The following is a 6,023-nucleotide window of genomic DNA, read 5'->3' as shown; positions in this document are numbered from 1 at the left end:
AGTCCCAGTAGTAGTTCTTGTCTAAAAAGATAGCAATTACATGGTCGCTGGTTAGTTTTTTTTTTGTTAATTTTCTTGACATTCTGAAATGCCACACATAGCATTTGCACTTGTGCAAACAAAGCAATTGATGACATGGTGACTGGGTTAAAGAAGTGGGAACCCCACAAAATAGTTGGTTTATTTTTTCACTAGTTTCTGTACATGGCCTTCTCGGGCTTAATCAGTAGTATAGCACTCGGTTCCAGAAATCCATAAATTAAATACGGTGAAGGAATTTCTGCAATTCTAGATGCTCTTGGCATACCATACATACTACATAGAGCATGCAGACGTCCCAGTCATGAAGTGCACAGCTTTCAAATATTCTCCCCGTTTGCTCCACCCATGTGTTATTAATCTGAGATGCATTACTGCTAGGCACGCATGCACGTTCTGTATCCTTGGATTCCAATTAAATATGGTGTTAAATAACAATCCCACTCTAAATTGAACAGGAATGGAGGTGTTCTTTAATCAAGGAAAAAAAAAAAAAAAAAAAGACCCACGAAGGAGATCTCATATACAGAAAACCCAGTTTTATCATTGCCTTTCAAACATTAAAATGTCGTCTTCATATATTCTTATCATAAGGATTTGCAACATAATCTTTTATGACGACAGAATATTTGCTTTTAAGAGTTATCTTTTGATCTAACAAGTCATGACATGTAAATTGGAGATGTCTTAACAAAATGTTTTTGTGTTGTCGTCGTTTTGCACAGGCGTTAGAGAGAGATTGTTATATGACGTCGCTCGTCTTAGCGTAGCCCTAAATAAAATAAATAAATAAAAAATACGACAAGGATTGTCCGGATCGATCATCCAGATTTTGATGTAGTGTCTCCAATAAGTGGAGCATCATCTTGCCCACTTGAGTCCCATCCTCCCTGTCGATTTCGTGCACACTCTCTCTCAACTTCAAGTGTGTCAACTTAAAGACGATCAATGTACTGTAGCATAGTTGTCTATTACCTAAATTTATCAAAAAAAAATTGCCCATGATTCTAAATATAATTTGCCTTTAGCTCCGGATTATCTGCTTTGCCACAGGTCTTTAAATGCCATTAAAATTAAAAATGGTGAACGAACAGTAGCTAGAAATATTCTATGAAAACGGCAGTGCCATTATCGTTCTGTCGTTTTGGGTAAGAAGTGGGACTGTCATTGAAATTTTCAAAATTTTTGTCCCCATCTGCATTGTCTTTGTTCTTTGACCTTTACTCCCTTCAACATTTTAGCTTTTAACTAAAGGAGGAAGAAACCGCGTAGCTGACTCAACTTTTAGTTGTAAGGAAAAGTTAAGAACTGATAACTATAAAAGGTTGATCACTTGCTTTCTTCTTAGAAAAGATTTGTAGCGGTCAATTTTGGGAATGCACATTCTTTCTTCGCTCATGCCTACTCTACAACTTTAAAAGTACACCCAACTTTAGCCACAGTAATTTGTGTTTCATGTTATGGATCGTGCTACAGCCCCCGCCAGGGGCTCCCGTTGGGACTTTAGTGTATTTTTGTATGTATTTTTTTTAAGTTATTTTTTATATAATTTTTTTTAATATTTTTTAATATTTTTTAAAAAATAAAATAAATTTAGAATATTATTAAAAACACTTTCTTAATCAAGAAGTAAAAAAAAAAATTATTAAAAAATACTTCCTTAATCACGAAGTAAAATAAAAAATCATATAAAAATATTTTATATTTTACTTCGTGATTAAGCAAGTATTATTTAATAATATTATAAATTTTTTTATTTTTTAAAATATTTAAAATCATTAAAAACATCTACATAAAAAAAAGAATTAAAAAATACACATAAAAAAATACACTAGAGCTCCAGCGGGAGCCCCCAGCGGGAGCTCTAGCATTTTCCTTCATGTTATCGATAATGTATGTTAATTGGTATAGTAATTATAGCTTGTTTAGATAGTGAAAATATTTTATCTCATCTCATCATTATAATTTTTTTAAATTTTTATACGAAATATAATAAACAATTCAATTTTTTTTAACAAAAATAATATTATAATAATATTTTATTTAATTTTTAATTTTTTTTTTAAATTGTCTCATTTCATCTCATCATACAAACCGTAGCTAAGATGTTTATTCTTGTACGTTTTGGTCGACGGGGACTTTGCAAAGTTTGAGTTCCATGAGCACGATGCCTGAAGAAAGACAAAAGACTTATTTATATTGTTTTAACTCATAGGCTTATGTTAGTATCATTTTCTTCTTGTCGGGGGGTAGAAGTCGGTTATGGTTCAATGTTTACCTTGAGGGGGTGTGAATTCCTGCATTCTATGCCCCGCCTTCTTAATTAGGAGCAAGCTTTTCAGTAAGTATAGAATATTATGATCAAGTTAACCTTACAGTTGCGTTTGAATGTTGCATTGAGTTGAGTTAAATTTTTTATAAATAATAATGAATTAAGATGATTGAGTAAATTTTATAGAGTCCACTTAAGATGAATTTAAATATTAAAATAAATTTAAATATATTTATAAGAAGTTATAAAATAAATAGATTCCATCATTAAATTCAACTCTTCATCTGAAAAATAAATTGCCAGTGTCAAATCCTATAAATGGCAAAAAAAGAAAATTTCAAGCTGCACTTGAAGCACCTCAAGTCAAGTAAGGGCAAAATGTATAAAACATAACTTTTTTTTTTCGAATAAATATAGATAAAAGTTATTATTGAGAGTATCTATTTTATATATATAATATGACATCATTTAGATCATATATCTTTCTAAATGAATGTTGAGAACAATTAATTAAAAACAGCAACATAATAAATGTAAAGTATATATTACTATAATGGAAAATGTTATTCCTACAGAAATTTTTCACCGAAAACTTCTACCGAAATTGTATTTTATTTTTTTTTATTTTTTTATTTTTACTTAGTGATTAAGGAATGTTTTTAAATGAATTTATGATTTTTTTATATTTTTTAAAAATATTTAAAGTGTTTAAAAAAATGATTAAAAAAAAAGCAAAAAATAAAATAAAATAACTTTTACCTTTCGGTAAAAATTTTCGGTGGAAAACTTCTGTAGGAATAGCAGTGCTCTTACTATAATAACTTTCCTCTATTGTTACTATTTTTTCCAGCCTTCGGTTTGTGGGCACTATGATGCCACTACAAAATCTCTGCCACGAGTCAGAATCGGTTATATCAATATACAGTACAGACCCACAGAACTTATTTACAATGCAACTCAACTTGGTGTGATGTTTGGATGGTAGAAGATACTTAAAAATGAACTGCACTTAATTCAGTTGAGGAATCAAATGGGGCTGGGCAAGTTTGGAAGGTGAAATAAAAATTTTATATTTTGTTAGAGAGTTTAAAATATTATTTTTTAATATTATTATTATTTTAAAATTTAAAAAAGATGAATTGAAATTTGAAAAAATTAAATTATTTATTATATTTTATATAAAAATTTTAAAAAATATATAATAATGAGATAAAAATTTTATGTCTCATCCTACCTTTTAAATATATCCTAATCTATCTCTTTTTATCCTTTTTACCTATAATAATAACAATAATAATAATAATAATGAACGGGATACCGCTTGACCACTGACCTCCATGCGATGGCTGCGAGCGAGTTTATATATTTATTTTATAATTTAAGTTTGTTTATTTACTTATCTAATTGAATATGCTGGCTATGCAATATGATACGTGTCATCTTCTAATTGGTTATAGCGTAACGAGTATATGTCACATCAACATTCTTTTGTCCATGAAGTTATAATGAATTTCCGACGGACGAATCAGTTTGAAATATCACCTTAAACCTCGGTATCAATCAGTTTATAACTTTTTAAACCGCAAATACTAGTTTGTAAAAAGTCTCAGAAACCTGAATAGTAATTTACCCTAACTATATTAATATATATATATATGAAATTATATTTACGGTCGTAAAATATGTAAATAATATATAATTATTTTAAAAAATATAAATTAATATGTAATTCATATAATAAAAAATTAATTTTTTTTATAATAGACTCTATATTTCTTAAAATGATTACATGATATTTACAGACTTCACAACTGTATAATATAACATCAATTGCCGAAATAACAATATTGATCATCAAGAATAATAATTCATATGCTATTTAAGTTCATCTAAAATTCAATGTGAAACCGTTTTATGTTGGCATGGTGGTTAATTTTTTCTATAGTTCAAACCTAAAAGTACTCAAATTAGAAAAAATAAATAAATAACAGTCCAAGAAAAGTCTCTCAAATTGTTTCGAGAATGTATTAAAATAAGTTTCTAGATGTTAATTAAGAAGTTTTCAACGTGATTGTTTGATTTACCCATGAAGCCGCCTTTTTCACCTGCCCCTCAATCGACTTCACCTATAGGCTATAGGACCTGTACGTTACATTAGAGGCAGAGGGAGCCTACCTGTATTCTAATTGAATTGATCATATGGTTAGATATGAGGTCTATGCATGGTCTGACCTCACCTATTTAATTTTGTGTCATGCTAGGCTGCCGGTCAGCAAAGACAGTTGGCTGTGTCGCCTAACACAAATTTATACTTATATTATTATTATTATTATTATTATTATTATTATTTTATATATTTTTAAAAAATCAAAAAATATATATCAATATATTAAAAGTCACTTTCTTAATCATTAAAAAAAAAATTAAATATATAAGTAGTCAAAGTGAGATGATAAATTTAAGCTACAAACTAGCATTTTTCTTTAATTTTTGACTACATCATCTCTAGGCACCAAAAATTAAGGCATCCCTATTGATTGTATCTTCAACAATTCATGCATAAAAGAATATTATATAGAGTACTACTCCATATACTTATATTTTTACTTACAATTTTATTGATCACACTTATTTTGTTAATTTTTTTAAAAAAAATTTAAATTTTGAATTTCAAATTTCCTGATTTTGATTAGCATATCAATAACTGACATGTGCATAAGTAAGTTTTTTTTTAAGTACATTTTTCTCAAGTACATTTAGCATTTTCCTATTATAATTAATCAAAACTTTTTATAATTATTGGTATATAGTTATCATGCACATTATTTGTAGTCGAGACATGCACACGAACGGATAAGTACAATACATAATATTATAACATCTATATGTTGCGTCTATCTCTTTTCTAATTATAAAAAATATTTTAAGATAGATAATTACAGAGAATCTTGGTGCATGTTGGGGATTGTGGTGAGAAATATAGCTTATAGTTTTAGGGCTTATAGCTTATAACTTAAATAATAAGCTCTATAGTTTAAAAGTTGTTTGCTGTTTGATAAACATGTATCTAAAACACTTTTAAAGTTAGTTACATTAATTTTTTAAAAATATATAGTTATCTGCAGGAGCTTTTCTATAAAAGCTTCAATTTGTTATTTTTTAAAAAAAAGTAGACTTTCAGCTTTTTTAGGTGATTAAAACACTTTTTATAAATTTATCAAACATATAATTTTTTCTTTAAAATAGTTTTTAAATAGTTAAAAGTACTTTTTAAGCTTTAAAACTCAATCCCAAACAGGCACAAAACATGTTTGTAGTCTTGCTTAAAACATGTGAAACCTGAGAAATTGATAACTTACCTCTTAAGTGAGATACCTATTTTTTCAATCTCAACCAGGGCATGATCCTCATCAATTCCTTAATACATCAAATAATTAAAATGCCAATACATGAATTGCTACTTCATATGTAATTTTTCTTTTGGAAGGGAAACTATCATCATTTATTTATCAGAGAAATTTGTATTCATGTCTGGATACATTCTGGTATGTTCTCATATCAAACATGATATCATAAATCAAAATAATACATTTGGAGCTCCACCAGTATATTATTTTCTTTTGTGACTAGTCTGATCTTCAATATTATTGATACTCTCTACAGACAAACGTCTAAGAGACAACACTTTTTGCCTAAACAGAGACTCAATATC

Source organism: Juglans regia, chromosome 11, assembly GCF_001411555.2.
Source record: "Juglans regia cultivar Chandler chromosome 11, Walnut 2.0, whole genome shotgun sequence".
Lineage (NCBI taxonomy): Eukaryota > Viridiplantae > Streptophyta > Magnoliopsida > Fagales > Juglandaceae > Juglans > Juglans regia.
This window is presented reverse-complemented; position numbering follows the sequence as displayed.